This window comes from Cricetulus griseus, chromosome X (genome assembly GCF_003668045.3).
Source record: "Cricetulus griseus strain 17A/GY chromosome X, alternate assembly CriGri-PICRH-1.0, whole genome shotgun sequence".
Taxonomy (NCBI): Eukaryota; Metazoa; Chordata; class Mammalia; order Rodentia; family Cricetidae; genus Cricetulus; species Cricetulus griseus.
The window spans coordinates 95,340,137-95,357,085 of NC_048604.1; positions in this window are offsets into that span (position 1 = coordinate 95,340,137).

Below are 16,949 nucleotides of genomic sequence, written 5' to 3' on the forward strand. Positions count from 1 at the left end.
TATTTCTATTTTATCCTATCCCATTCTATTTTTCTTGAGACAAGTTCTCATGTAACTCAGGTTGGCTCCAAATTGCTAGACAGCCAAGGATGACCTTGAACTCCCAATCCTCCTGTGTCTACCACCCAAGTATTGGAATTGCAGGCATTTGTCACAAGCCCAATTGGCTTCATTTACAGTTGTTTATTGGATGTCAGATATGTACCAGGTACACATCTTGTGGTGATTTGAATAGAAATAGCCCTCATAGGCCCAAAGGAAGTGGCACTATTAGGAGGTGTGGCCTTTTTGGAGGAAGTGTGTCACAAGGGGTGGGCTTTGAGGTCTCAGTTGCTCAAGCCAGGCCCAGTGTCTCATTCTCCCTTTCTGCTACCTGGGGACCCAGATATAAAACTCTTAGGCCTCCAGCACCATGTCTGCCTGTACTCTGCTATGCTTCTTGCCATGATGATAATGAACTAAACCTCTGAATTGTAAGTCAGCCCCTAATTAAATGTTTTCCTTCATAAGAGTTGCCATGACCATAATGTGTCTTCACAGCAATAGAAACCCTAATTAAGCATATATAGACAACTGGGGGCATGGGAACAACAGCTGAGGATGGAGAGGAAAGGGGTTTGAGAGCATAAATTGGGAACAATGTCTACTATGGGCTTGGTCATCTATTCTTAAGAAAGATCTAATGCAGCTTGAACTTCATTAGATCTTGGAGAAATAGACTTGAACTGTCAATCAAGAACTAACTCCTAGCTGGGCGTTGGTGGTGCATGCCTTTAATCCCAGCACTTGGGAGGCAGAGGCAGGCGGATCTTTGTGAGTTCAAGGCCAGCCTGGTCTCCAGATCGAGTGCCAGGATAGGCTCCAAAGCTACACAGAGAAACCCTGTCTCTAAAAACAAAAACAACAACAACAAAAAGAACTAACTCCTAGCCCTATTAATCTATCAGTATACTGGAATGTATATATGCTACAGGAGGTATCAGCTTTCCTTGCAGTGAAGCTGGAGGTTTTCCAGCCTTCCTGAAGTTTGAGATATGAAGCTAGTATGGGTCAATTGATTATGTGATGCGTGTTGCTTCTGGCCCAAGACATTTAGAAACTCACCGGTTTCTACTTTTCTCTTCCCTGCCTCAGCCATGTTGGAAGTATGTTTCTGATGGCTTCCCTTTGAGTTGGGGGATGTAATCCTGTTCTACCTTGGGGTTCATATCATGAGATATATATCTTTGTGCAGCTGATATTGGATTTTAGAGTTATCACTGTAGTCTTATCTGACTCTGCTTGTCAAACACATCTATTCTAGCCAGAAACAGGTGTGGACAACATAGGGAGCAGAGCAAGCAGCAGGTCTTGCACTCTGGGTACTTAGGTTCTAGTTGAAGACTAAAATTACAAGGCCATGAATGAAAGGTGTAGACAAAATAGGGCTATGGGAATTTGTGAGCATAAAGGAGCTAGGATTGCTGCCTGGCATCCTAGGATTCTCACACGGTGCAGAGTTTACAGAACAGAGGCATTCTGGGCATTCAAAGAAGAGGCGATTTTGAGTTTACCCTTGAGAAAAGTATATGATTCAAAAATGAACAGGCTTTTTGAAGGGCAAGGATGTCAAGCAAGAAGTAGAGCAAACACAAAAATAAAGCACAGTCTAGGAAGAGTGTATGGAGATTCCAAGTAGAATTGAGGATTCACATAGGGGCCCAGGTTGAGGACAGATTCCTAAAGAGCTCTGAATGTCAAGCCAAGGAGTCTTGGCTGGATTCTGCAGAGGAGAGGGAATGCTATGGGGGTGATTTAGGAGATTGATGAGACCATTTACAGATGAGAGACTGAGGCATATGTTAGGAGGCTGCTGCTACAGATAGCAAGGGGATACAGAAGATCAGGGAGCATCAACCAGCATTTTATGGCAGAAGTGGAGAATCTCAAGCACCACTCCAAATCCACTGAAGTAGAATCTGCATTTTAACCAAACATTTCCCCCTAGTGCTTGGCATTGAACTCAGGGATTTTGGATACATAGGCAGGGATTCCACCACTGAGCTATATCCCTAGCCTTAACAAGATTCCTAGATGATTCATAAACACATTAAAGTTTGAGGAGAGCTAGTTTGGTAGATAGCAGTTGGTGGCTATTTTAGGTCACTGGGTCTAAGAAATCATAGAATGGATACTTGTAAATGACAAATTTATTTCTCACAGCTCTGAATGCTAGAAACTCCAAGGCCATGACACGAGCAGCTTTGGGGTTAGTGGGGCTCTGTTTTCTGGTTCATAGGCAACTATCTTCTAACTATCTCTTCACATAGTAGAGGGGATAAGGAAATTATCTGGGCTATCTTTTATAAGAACACTGTCTAGTTAGGGTTTCTACTGCTGCAACAAAACACCAAGACCAAAGTAACTTGGGTAGGAAAGGATTTATTCATCTTATATTTCCACATTGCTGCTTATCACCAAAGGAAGTCAGGACAGGAACCTATGCCAGGCAGGAACCTGGAGATGGGAGCTGATGCAGGAGGAGTGCTGCTTACTGGCTTGCTCCACCATGACTTGTTCAGCCTGCATTCGTATAGAACCCAGGACTACTAGCCCAAGGATAGCACCAACCGCAGTGGGCTGGGCCCTCCCCCATCAATCACTAATTAAGAAAATGTCCCTACAGGCTTGACTACAGCCCAATCTTATGGAGGCATTTTCTTAATTGAAGTTCCGTCTCTCAGATGACTACAGCTTGAATCAAGTTGACATAAAATTATCCAGCACAGACATTAATCTCATTTATATAGGAATACAAAATTAGGGAAATAGCAATAGCACAGTAAGATTTGATGCATGCAAGATCTAATGGGTACTACAGTTAGTGGGAGGGGGGGCTGGGGTGAAAGAGAATATTTGAATAGTCTGTGATATCTCCAGGGGAAAGAGGATAGAGAAGGCAAACTAGGCTAGTATGGGGGGCCTTTTTCCTCTAGATGTTCCCTTCTGAAATGAGGCCTATGGTTTCAAAAGGCAAGAAAATCCATTTAAAATTGAGTGTCCAGGGCACCATAGATTACCACCCTCCCCAACCCAGAAGGGCCATGGCTGTTTGGAGTTCTTGTGTTAGTGCTGAGCTGAATATGTCCCAAGCCTGTAAATTGTCTTCTTTCTCAATAACTGGGAAAGCTCCTCCTCCCACCCCACCCCAAACCCATGGCCTTGAGATTGCTCATTGCCAGCCAGGGTGGTGGTGAGTTTCACCAGCTAATCCTAGTGTGCAGATTGACTGAGTTGCCTTTTGCTTCCTCTGGATGTTCTAACTATTTGTGTTGGCTAAGGGCCACATTCAGCCCTTTCCAAACTGGAACACATTCTCAGAAAGGGTTGGTCCCACCATCCTCATCTTGGTTTAGGCCAAAGTCTGGTTTCATTTTTCATTAAACTGCCATTTGTAACTTTCATTGAATAGAATGACAGCATGCCCAACTGTCTTCATTCAGTGATTTTTTTAAAATAAAAGGCGGTATTCTTACCCCTCAGGAGAATGCATGATTTATTTATCTCCTCCATTGTGCAATCAGCTTACCACCATTACAGCCAACACAATGTTCTGGAGAAAAATGTTTCTGTATCACATGGTGACTTCACCCAAGTTGGCAGCAACGAATTTCTCACCTAGATCAACCAATGCCTACACCAAAAGGGGAGCATTTTATCACTGGAGATGAGACCACTTTGCTTTGACTGCAGTGAGTAACTGGAGGGCCAAGGGTACCTCCTGTTCTTCTTTTCTGCTCAGAGTCTAACATTCAGAAGGTGTGGTAATCACCAATGATGTTCCCCCAAATATCTCCAACTCTTCTCTTCCTGAGCCTTCATAGGCCTGTATCCCCTGACCCTCTGTGTCTGGGTACACTATGCAAACACTTCAATTGATAATTCATAGTAGGAATGGTACACATCAATTCTAGACTGGGCATCTAAGATGCTTTTGATACAGAATGCCTCCTTTGTCCCCAAAAGCTCTGAGTGCATACTTGAGTTCTGACTTCAATGATGAAGACATACTATAAAAAGTAAACCTTTGCTATACTAACCACTGATATTCTGGATGCTGTTTGCAGTATAACATGCAGTATAACATAGGCTTTCCTCACTGAACCTATAGCTGCAAAATAATGTTTATTTTTAAGGTGTTTTTGTTTGGTTTGTTTTTCTTAACATGGTGATAACTTTTTAAATTTTTTGAGGTAACAGCTTAATTACACTATTTCTCCCTTCCCTTTCCTCTCTCCAAACCCTTCCATATGCCCTCCCTACTCTTCTTCAAATTTATGGTCTCTTTTTACACTAAATGGTACTGACTACTTAGTGGCCAAATATCCCGATTCTGTATCAGATACTTTTGCTATGCCATTGTTCTCTTTCCTATGCAGGTGTTAAAAGCACAGGAGTTCAACAGTCATATTCTGTGGATGGAAGTCTGGGATCTATCACTTTCTAGCCCTGGATGTTGAGAGAAGCTAATCAGTGTCTTCTTGTCTCATTTTAGTCACCTACACTTCTCACTGTGAGTTGCCCTGGGGATTTAGTGAAATATAAGTATGTGGAAATCTAAAAATGTTAGTTGCTTGTTTTGATTGTTCATATTCTATATCATCAGGCCATTGTCTTCTCTTGTGCCTGACCCCCATGTTCCTGTCATGCTTTTCTGCCTTTGGTAAATAATGAATCTGTTTTCGAGCATCGGATGTTATGTCTGCACACAATTTGGCCACAGGTCAGTTACATTTAAGGTTCTAAGGAGTACAGTTGAGTTCTGTCCTCCTAAGCCATCTCTCTTGACAAAGACCTGACACTATAGGGTCCTCCAGTGAGATGATACAAGGGTACCCTTGTCCTGTGCCTGGTGACCAAATTCTGCCACCAGCTCAAATAATCTGTTGGGTAAGGCCAAAGTGACGTACTCTCTCTGGTTACTTTGGATAAATATTTAACCAGGAATCTTGACCACCCACTGTCTTCCTTTATGCTATCAGACAGTATCTGAGTAGGAGGTAGGTAGTCAGAGCTGCTTCCTGAGAAAGGCAGCAAGCTCTCTGCCTTTGGCTGGAGGAATCAGGTCCTAGCTACTTTCCTTTTCTTTAGGTGCTGTCAGAATTATGTTGATCTGTGAGTCAAGAAGAGAATGCAAGTGACTGGAAATGGATCAAAATATGAATTTTTAATTTTAGGGTAAGGAATGACTCATGTTTGTTTTATATATCAACTTGTTTAAAGGGAAAGCATACTTATTTTGGAATATTTCTTTTAGCAATGTCAGTAATTTTTAATATGAGAAACCCATATTTTAACTTTTCATTGAAATGAGAACTGTGTCCAGTAAACGTACATACCACAAGTGAACAGTTCAATGAGTTTTCACAAATGTAACATGTAAACCCATGTCACCAGCACCCAGGTCAAAACCAGTATCTAAACCCTGCCAACCCTTCTGATTCTTTGCTGGAAACTCCCCTTAACCAGTGACCACTAGCCTGACTCCTGCTGCCTGTTCTAATCGTCATTGAATCAGAATCAATGTATGACTGACTCCCGTCACTCTCATTCTTTATGAGTTCCATCCATGCTCAGCACAGCAGTGGTTCACACATTCTCATTGGTAGCTTGGCAACCTAGTTTGTGGTGATACCACCACCACCTCCAGCACATTTTAGTCCCCTTGCTTTTTTCTGTGGTGGGGATTGAATTTAGACCCTCACACATGCTAGGCAAGTTCTAATGCCACAAAGCCACATCTTCAGCCCTCTTTTTGCTTTTTCTTTGGAGGAGGCTCTCACTAAATTGCCCAGACTGGCCTTGAACTTACTCTGTAGCCCATACTGGCCTTGCCTTGAATTTGCCTTCTTCCTGCTTCAGTTTCCAGAATAGCTGGGGTTATATTACCAGGCTGGGTCTCAATCTGTTCTATGACCAACGGGCATTTGGGTATTTTCTAATTACCATAAACACAGGAGTGTGGTATCCCAGCTCATCTTCTTTGGTAAGCATACAACCCATTTCTGTAGTGGTTGCATCATACAATAGTGGTACTCAGTTTGGATACATTCTGCCAGAGTTCCAAAGTGCTACAAGCAATTTACTTCCCCACTAGCTTTGTGTAAGAATTTTTGTGCTTCTATACAGTATGAAGTCTGTTTTATAATAAGGCAAACATGTAAGCCAAACAGAACCAAATTAACCCTTTGGAATGGCATACAATCTATTTATTAAATACACCCCCCCTTCCAGCCACAACTTTTAGCCTGTTATGCAACCTGGATGAGCTTCCTACTCTCCATCAACTCTCCCTTAATCCAGCCGGTCATAAGTCTGTCTGAAAACATTACCCATTCATTTCTCCAGCTAGAATGTTGTGAGCATTAATAACTTGCTGTTTGCAAAACAAATTCAACCCATCCTGCCAGGTGGAATATATACCTGGAGCCTCGATGTGGCTAATGTGACAGAATCAGCCTCTCCACTCTGCAGGTCTGCCTTTTGTAACTATCACATCTCCAGGATTGTGACTAGAATTCAAAATCCAGTTAAGGTCATAAAGAAAATAATGCCCTGTTCTCCCAGAAGTTTTAAGAAAGCAGAACTGTACTTTCATATCGTAGAGTACTTTGCAGCTAAAGGCATTGCTGGACTCAAAGGAGCCAGAAACGGGATTTAGAGGGCTTATACTTTCTTCTGGTCTTTATATAAGATTCAATACTTGGGAAGCAATGCTCTAGAATCCAATCTGTTAAATGGGGTACTCTGAAAAGTTGCTTAAGTGATCTGCATTTTCCAGATCTAGTTTTCATTCGATGAAGGTGGAGATGCTGACAGTGGGAAAAGGTACAGGGAGCCAAGGCAATGTCCTATAATGCCACTCTGCCCCCAGTGTTGCCCCTCTCCCCAGCAAGCAGAGGAACCATCGATGAGAACCCCTAGTTTCTAGCTACCCGATCAACTGCGTAGTTTCTTTCAGAAACCACTGAGCCCAGTCCTTTCCCAGGATGTTTCTCTTACCAGTGTCTCCAATCCCCACCCCGCCCCTCTGGGGAGGTCTGGTTTCTGCATTCAGGAATATTCTGGCAAAGGGCTAGGGTTCCCACCTATCACGAGCGTGTGGTGCTCAAAGTAGCTGGACCAGGCCTTTGGGGGTCAAGGAGACCCCTAAAGGTAAGCCACTGGGTCTAGGCTGGGGTGGGGAAGCACACCGTACTAGCTGCCCAGCATCCAAGGGGTTCTCCACGGAGGAGGCTGAAGCTCCCCGCGGGGCTGTTTCCCGGTGTCGGCGCCCCGCCCGCTCCCCACCTCCACGCCCAGCCCCGCCACGCTGAGCGCCCGCCGCGCCACGCCGGGCCAGGCAGCAGCAGAGCGGGAGGGCGAGTGGTCCGGGAGCGGCGGGGGCGGCGCCCAGCCCGCGGGAGGGAGGAGGAGGGACGCGGCCCGACGGAAAGGGAAAAAGGAGGGCGCGAGGGCGCCAGCAGCCAGCCGGTTGTCGGAGACCTGCAGGTAAGTGTGTGGCGCCGAGAAAGGGGATCTGAATCCCTCGGGGTCCTAAGACCTAAGCTGATGAGCCTACTAAGGGCGATGGGCCCCAGCGGGCTCGATGACTGGGAGGTGACGGTGTTGCTCACTGGGTTGGTGGCTCTGAGCTGGAGCTCCTGGGCCGTCTTGAGAGGCAGAGGCAAAGCACGAAGCCCATCGGTCCTGCAGTGGGAAAGTGTGTGTGGTGGGAAAGAGGCAAAGCTCTCCCGGGAGGGGAGGGGGACCTGTGAATTGCAAAGCTTTAAATGATCTCAGACCCTCCCCACTCCTCTGGGCAAAGGAACTGTGAACTTTACTCCCGAGGGCGATCTGCTGACACGGGGCTTCCTGGGACTCGGTTTACTGTGTCTGGCAAGTGGGTGCGATGATACTGAAGGAATGTAGATATGCCTAGGACCCGGAACGGCTGGGCACAGCACCATCAGGCAAGGCCCAGAACAGGTGGCCCAAGGTGCAAAGGGATGGACAGGCATCTCAGAACCAAGGGATGGTTATCTTCTAAAAAGAGACTGACTGGTGGTCTTCGGTGTACACGTTTCCACTGGAGCTTGGGTTTCAAAACCCCAGAACCATATACAAAGTGAGAGGGAGAAAGAGCTGACCCGCCTCACATGAGACACAGGAAGCATGACAGCAAAGTGTCCTGTGGCTGCTTGTACATGAACACTTCTAGTCTGCCCTGGCACAAATGCATGAGTCCCCCGGGGAGCTTTTAAAAAATGAGGTTCTGATTCAGTAGATCTGGGGTGGGACCCAAGAGTCTGCGTTTCTGTCCAAGCTCTCAGATGGTACTGCTGCTTATGGACCACACTCTGTGGCTGGCTCTACAGAACTGCTTTTTTTCTTTTTTTTTTTGGTCCAATAGGCTGAAAAGCTTAAGAAAAAGTGGGAGGTCAGAGACAAGACGGAATCCTAAGACTTCCCAACCCCATCTCTAACTGAGACACACAAGATGAAAAAGGTTAATCAATTGCTAGTGGACTAATAGTGAAATGCTTTACTTTTCTTACCGACTTAGTAGCCAACAAGAGGCTCCCATAACAAAGCCCCTGGCTTCAGCGGCTTGCTACCTGCACTTGGTTTAATGCTGAGATAACGCTTCACATTCTTTTCAAACAAAGGATCTCCGGCTTTTATTTTGTTCTGGGTTCCACAAACTGTGCAGTGGATCCTTTTTTACAACAATGCTGTGTCCGATTAGGGTTCAAACTGGTAGGTGATGATGCGAAAGGGATTATTAGGTTAGTTTCTGCAGTTATTCGAATCTTTTTGAAGGTCTCTTGGGCTAGCATGAGTAAGCTTATGGACATGGAACCCTAGTCATGCATGGTATGGCAGAATGTGTTGCTTTTATTCATTGTTAATATTAATGATTAACAATGCATTAAGAGCGTCGTTATTTTAAAGGAGCTTGATTATGGCTGGACATGATGCTGTCCATCTATAATTCCAGTTCAGGGGAAGTAGTTGCAGGAGGATCAGGAGTTTAAGGTCATCTTTGGCTATGTAGTGTATGTAAGGCCAGCTTTGGCTACATGAGACCCTGAGACCCTGTCTCAAAAACAAACAAATAAAATTTTAAAAATGTTTGTCAGTAAGTGATGCAGTTAAGTTAGGTGTCAAAATAATCTGGGAGTCAACTGAAAAAGTGTGTACTGTTTCCATATTATTTGGGGAGTCCTTAGCGGCTCGTAAAATTTTGCTTAGGTGAGATCTCGAATGAACTGGCCATCACTTTGTTTGGCTGCTTGTATGGGTCAAATGCAAAGCTGGAAGATAAAAGCGGCCAAAATTTTGTAGCTATTCAGGGATATTGTTTTCCGTGGCCTCAGCACCATGCCAGCCCTGATCAGATTCCCTTCTGCTTTTATCATTCCCACATCCCTGCAAGGTGACTTTCATTTAATGGTGGCTAGAACAGTTTAGCTACCGCAAGACCTTGAGCAAATGCTGGGGCAGCATCAGTCAGTGTTCTATGTGTGAATCATTCTTGTTATCCCCCCTGCCCCCCCACTGCAGATTGCAGGTGTTTGTATTTTTCTGGAGAAAAAAATGTTAAAAATACAGAAAAGGAAAAATACAACTAATTATGGATATGGGTCTGCTCAGCAGAGAAAGAAAAGGTCAGAGAAATGGAATTTCATTTGGTGTGTTTGGCCAGAAAATCCACTGTTTTGGGTTCCGTGAGGTGCCTTCCAGAAATGGCAAAGAAAGTTTGCTCAGGTGTTATGGAAAGCCAGAAAAAGAAGCTGATTTTCCATGGCTGGTACAGTCATTCTAGGGACTCAGGGAGGTGGGAGACGTCACAGCATATGTCTGACCTCAGTAAAAGCCTGGGAAAAGTACCTATGTCAAGAACAAGTATTCTTTTAAAACGTTTATGGTTTCAAAAACACATAATTCTTTAGTCTGTGTGGAACTTACTTCTGGGGCATGGTGGGAGGTGGTGTAGTTGAAACATTTGGGGGAGAAATCATAAAATAAATCCTCTAAGAGATTCCGGCGAGCACTTCCATTTTATAAATCTATTTAGGTCTTGAGTCTACATTATGTTTTTAAAATTGAAGTATAACTTATTTATAAAAGAATCATCGTTTTCAGTGTAAGACTCTAGAAACACGTATAGTTGTGTACCTACCACCATATCAAAACTTCCCTATTGATTCTTTGTAGTCACCCTTTCCCACCACTCTCGGTCTCTATAATTTTGTCCTTTCTATACTGGTCCATAAATGAAATCATTTGCTGGATAGCCTTCTGAGTCTAGCTTCTGTTACCTAAGACAAAGCATTTGAGATTTTATCTGTGCTGGTGAGTATTTCCATTCTTTGTCCTTTTTATTTCTGAGTGGTATTCCATACTTTATCCACTCATCAACTCTTGATGGTTATGAATAAAGCCAATGTAAAAATTCACAGATAGCATTTCGTGTGAATATACATTTTCATTTCACTTGCTCTAATATTTAAAAGTAAGGTTGCTGTTTTGAATGGTAAGCTAAATTTAGTTTTAAGAACCTGGTTAACTTTTTCAGAGTGGTCACACAATTTTGTTTGTTTGTTTGTTCACTTTGTGGTACTTGAGATTGGACTTAGGGCCTCGCACATGCTAAACCAGTGCTCTACCACTCACTTTCATTCCCAGCTTGGGTTCTCCTGTATTGCCTTCCTGCCATTGATGAATGAGAAGTTCAGGTGCTTGGTATTATTAGTTTATTTTATTTTAAAATGTTTTGCTGATGTTTGTTTTTACTTGTACATTGTTTTTTTAATTGTACATTGAAAGCACCACTATCTCAAGTCATTACTAATTTTAAGGGCTTGCCATTGCTCCTATATTCATTTTGTTTTGCCTTTCAGAGAAACTGCTGGGTCACTCCATCTTACTTTATTTATGTTTATTTAGTACATCACTGTATCTTTCCTAGTCATTACCTTAACACACACACACACACACACACACACACACACACACACACACGCACGCACGCACGCAATATATCACAGCCTACTGGTGATGTCATTGTATGCTTATGAACAAAACGTCAGCACACTACTTTCAAATATATCCTTGAGGGGTTTTGCTTTTGTTTCCAGTCATTCTCATGATCCTGTAATGACATCTATTTGTGGCTTTAGTTTGCTCTGCCTTATTCTTTGGTCATGGGTAGATAGTCTGTGAAGTGTCTTCTCCTTTTATCCCTTCAGAGTGTTTTGTCTTTGAATCATGTGTTTTTCACATAATAAGATACAATGTCTCTGTGAGACATATGTATGGCAAATTAGCTTCATTCAGTCTGTGACCTACCCTTTAGTTTTCTTAATCTAATTCATCAAACTGTTTTTATGAGTATCATTTTAGTAACCAGCCTAATAATATTTGTCTACCCAGAGATCACTAAGACTTTTCTCCTTTGTTTTCTTCTACATATTTTATTATTGCTTGATCTCTATCTGTGTCTGTCTCTATCTCTGTTTCTCTCTCACACATATGTATATGACTTCATTGATAATTTTATATGAAATACATAGTTAAGATTTTCTTTTTACATATAATTATCCAGTTGCAACATCATTAATTAAAAAAGACTCTCTTCTTTCTCCATTATACCCTCTTGACTTCTTTGTTACAAATGGACTACATATGTGTGTTTATTTTAATTCCTCTATTGTGTTCCACTTATTGATGTGACTGTCTTATACTAACACTATACTGTAGACCTTTCAATTTTTTTTCTTTTGAGACCGATTCTCATGTATCCAGGGCTAGCTTCAAACTTACACTCAGTATGATTTTGAAGTCTGATTCCTGCCTCCCTCTCCCAAGTGTTGAGATTACAAGCATGAGCCTCTACACTGAGTTTACAATGGAGCCTGGAAAAGAACCCAGATTTTCACATGCTATGCCACCACTCAGTGATCTTCAGATACTGATTTTCTTGGAGGTGTTCATATAGAATTCAAACAAATGGCTTTATTTGGACAGATTATGAAGAAACCATGGAGAATTTTAATAATGTTCTCATGGATGTATGCTGGGTACAGTGTGGGAGGGAGGAAATAAATGGGCAGTTTTAACCATACACGTGTATGAACACAATAGTTTTTTGGCATTTTTCAAACTTCCCTGGCCACCATTTTCAGTGAAAATGTATTTTATACTCAACTCCTGTTCAAGTGTATCTGTATATAATTGAAACAAAACCTTCAAGGTATATGTATTATATTCTGATCTTTTCCATTCTCTTCCATCTGTCCTCTTTCATTTCAACATGATGGTGATCTTCTAAATTGGTTTGATCGTGCTCTCATACGATTTCCTGACACTGTTTGTAAAGTACTGCTTTCTGAAGTGTTTTGGGACCAGCGAGATTTCTCAGCAAGTAAAGGTGATTGTCATGCAAGCCTGCTCATGGGAGTTCAGTTCCTGGAACCCACAGTGGAAGGAGAGACCCCATTCCAGGCAGTTATCTTCTGACCACTACAAATGTACCATAGCTCATGTGAATGCATTGGTTCTCTTTCTCTCTCTTCCTCTCTCTCTCCCTCTTTGTCCCCCTCTCCCCCTCTCTCGAGTACACACACCACACAGAGAGAAACATGCACAAAATAATAAATATTTTAAAATATAAGTTAAAATTTAAATTCACTGGGTTCTACCGAGGACACTTTCATTTTTCTATTAACTCATGCTGTGATACAAAGTGAGATAACTACCCATTTTTCTTTCTCTAATTATCATGTAACTCTGAACTGGAGATCATTCTTGACCCCACAGACTAGCCAGTAAAGGCAGTCTTATATTTCCATAGCACAAAACTGTCTTATGACCTCCTACCACAGTTAGGATCAATCTCTAGATGCCACTATAGCCTCCTTTATCATTTTTCTTCTTGTACTTCTGCAAGCACACCGGCCACCACACTGATTCTCATCTAAACCACACATTTGCCTGCCTGCCTGCCAGCCTTTTCCTGTGCTGTGCTTCCTGCCTAGAACAGCATTTTACCAGATAATCGTCCTGTAACTTGTTTCCTGCTTTCACTAGTGTCCTCTCAAACCCTCCTTTTCTAAACATTAGTCTCATCTAATGCTGGACTAATGCCAGCTCGTCTCCCACTTTGGACCTTAGTGATACTATTTATTACCCCTGACTCTATTATTAATTCAGTGTGTGTACTCATTCTGTACATTTTTCCCTTGATAGACTGTAAGTTCCCAAAGGGCAAGAACTTTATATATTTTTCTCACCGTTGTCAAGATCTAGAATACTAGTGGGCCATAGGAGGCACACAGAAAATATGTATTGAAAGTTGAATGACTGCACGAAGGTTCAGAGTCTTGCCTGGGATCTATAAGAAAGAAGATATGGATTCTAAGAGAAACTCAATATGCTGTACCCTTCTGAGAAAGGTTAGTGTGGAATTTTCTTTAGGTAAAGTGCTGAGTATACTCTAGAGCAGTGGTTCTCAACTTATGGGTCACGACCCCTTTGGGGACTGCATAGTAGCAAACAGTAGCAGTAGCAAAATTGCAGCTATGAAGTAGAAACATAGCTATTTTATAGTTGGGGATCACCATAGCATGAAGAACTGTATTAAAGTGTTGTAGCATTAGAAGTTTGAGAACCACTCTAGGGGAAGCAGTTCATTAACTAGCAGGCACCCACCCCTCTGGTAGCTACTACTTTTCTGACTCTGCAATAGTAGTAGTAACAATGGCTGATAGCTGCTATTTGCCCAGTGGGCACACTTTTTCTGCTTTGTTTGTATGAGCTCATTTAATCTTCCCAGTCACCCGAGGCAAGAATCTTATTACTATATAGAAGAAAAAACTGAGGCCCAGGGAAGTTCAGTACCTTGTCTATGGCCATACAGAAGACAAGTAGTCAAACTGAGTTTTGATTCCGAAGTCTGTGTTCTTAAAATGTTCCTAGCAGAAGCAAGAGTTCTCAGCAAGTAAGGTACTTGGTGTGCATGCCTGATGACCTGAGTTCAATCCCTGGTACCCATGATGGAAAGAGAACAATTCCTGCCCTTTATTTATTTATAATTATGACTTTTGTTCTCTTAGTGTAGTGGTTCTCAACATGTAGTGATTTCTGGCAATCTCTGCAGACATTTTTGTGTCCTAACTGGCATCTAGTAGGTAGATTCCATAGATGCTGCTGAACATCCTATAATGCACAGGTTACCCCCATAAAGAATGTCCCCTGTCATAGTTCTGCGGTAGAGAAACATTGCCTTTGCCTTGCTTCTGAAAGCTGTCTGTCTGTTAGAATCATGGGAGGAGTTTAAAAACTAAATAGCAACGTCTAGGGCCAATTTTAACCTTCGCAAACCTCCATGAGTCCCTAGTCCTGCTGTGCACTGGCTTTCCAGTACTCCAGAAGAGTCATTCTACACTTTCTTTTCTTTTCTTTGCACTTGACCTGAGCTCATTAGACAGGAATCTCTTCATATCTGCACTCTCAACACACTCATATTTGTAGAGATACTCACAGCACTTCCCACCATTACTGTGAAACTGTGAATGAGATGCCACGATTGCATCACAACAATGTCTTTTCTGGGCTCTGGAAAGCAGGAGGGAAATGCTAAGGTACCCTTTATCTGTATTTTTAAAAAGCTAACATTTTGCCCTATTTCCCTTATCTTTTGTATTCTTACCCATTCACATACATTTGTTTCTGAACCACTAGAAAATAAGTTTCAGACTCCGTGGCCCTTTACTGCCAAATACTTAAGGGTAAGTTTCCTAACAATAAGTCTATTCTCTTACATCACCACAGTGCTGCTATCAATTCAGTAAGTTTAATACTGATAAGATAGTGTTATCTAATCTAATATTTCTATTTAAATTTTGACACTAAACTTGATAAAGTCCTATACAGCACCACTTCCTTCTGGTACAGGATCTGGTTTAGGACTGCTATTGCATTTACTTGTCCTGTCTCTTAGTCTTTTTTAGTCTGGGTTATTTTTTCAGTCTTTCTTTTTCTATCTCCCTCCTTCCCTCCTTCCATTCATTCCTCCCTCCCTCCTTCTCTCTTTCTTCTTTTTTGAAAGACATGGTAGGCCTGGCTGGCCTGGAACTCACAGAGATGTGCCTCCCAAGTGTTATAATTAAAGGTGTGTGACATCACATCAACCTTTTATATCTTTTAAAGGACAATGATACTTATGATGAATATAGAGACCACTCCCTCTCATTTACTTGTTTGCTTGTTTATGGGTTGCATGTATATCTGACTGGCCTAGAACTTGTGATGTTGCTAAAGATGATCTTGAACTTACCACCCTTCTGCCTTCACATCCCAAGTGTTGAGATTATAAGAGTATGCCACCAACAGACCTGGTTCAAGTGGTAATTGAACCCAGGGATTTGTACATGCTAGGCAAGCACTCTACTAATTGAGATATCTCCTTAGATCCATCTTTTTAAAAATAAAACACCCCTCATTTGTGGTTAGCTGGTGTTTTTTGTCATCAGACATAGGTGACATGTCCTTTTCAGAGCATGACATCTTGGAAATTCATGTTGCTCATCTCATCCTTATTGGTGATGATAATTGTGACCACCCAGTGAAGGTGTTGTATCATTTCCTCACTGGATAGCCACCGTTACTGTCTTTTCCTTTAAAATCAGAAAGCTTTGGAAAGACACAAATGTTCTGCTCCTCATTAATACTTCTCTCTAGCTTGGTGATGATTTTTGTCTGATCAATCTTTAATGTGATGGTAGAAAATAATGATTTTTCTAACTCCAGCTTGTCTAGGCAAGAGCCATACTGTCTCCCCTATTTATTTATTTATATATTCATTTATTTATTATTGATAGAAACTCATGAATTCCTATGTTTTAATGGTTTATAATTTATTAACATACATGCTTAGTTTTGCTGCCCATTTGTGATGGACTTTTTTCTAGTACTGGAGATTGAACTTAGTACTTTATATATGAAAGGCAAATGTTCTACCACTGAGCTATATCCCCAGCCCTCAAACTTAGTTCTCTGTTGTGTTTGATTCTCTCTTTAGTGAATCCCTTTTCTGGACCATTTCTATAAGCTTATACTTATGTTCTAATATCTACTCTCTCCCATAGCTCCACACCTCCCCTCCATCTGGTCACTTCTCAGAGGAATTCTTCAAAGTATGCGTATTCCAAACTGTTCTACATTTTCCCCTCATGTGACCCAGTTGGGATTAGAAGTGGTCTCTAGTCCCTGATACACTCCATATTGCCAAGTACAACTGTCACTTCCTGAGCTTACCATGCTTGACATTAGAGAGCATTTCTCTTTTTTCGTTTTTTTGATTGAAAATTGACAATATATCCTGATTATAGTTTCCCCTCCCTCTACTCTCAGTTCCTCCTCACCTTTCTTTCCTTCTGGATCAACTCCCTTTCTCTCTCTCATTAGAAAAGAATAGACTTCTAAGAGATAGCAAGCAAAGAAGACAAAATAAAACATAATAAGATGAAGCAAAAACTTTCATATTGAAGTTGGACATGGCAACCCAACAGACAGGAAAGAGCCCCAAGAGCAAGCACAAGAGTCAGAGACCCACTTATTCACACAGGCACAAGTCCCATCAAAATAGCAAAGCTAATAGCTATAATATATACACAAAGACCCATGTAGGCTTTGTGTTGGCTGCTTCAGTCTCTGTGAGCTCATATGTGCTCCATCCCCTTTGGCATTTATAATCTTTCTGCCTCCTCTTCTGTGTGATTCCCTGAGCTCTTAGAGGAAGGATTTGATGTAGAACTCTCATTTAGACTCTCTTTACATGATATTCAGCTGTGGATCTCTGCATCTGTTCCCATCTGCAGCCAGAGGAAGTTTCTCTGATGATGACTGGATAAGGCACCTATCTA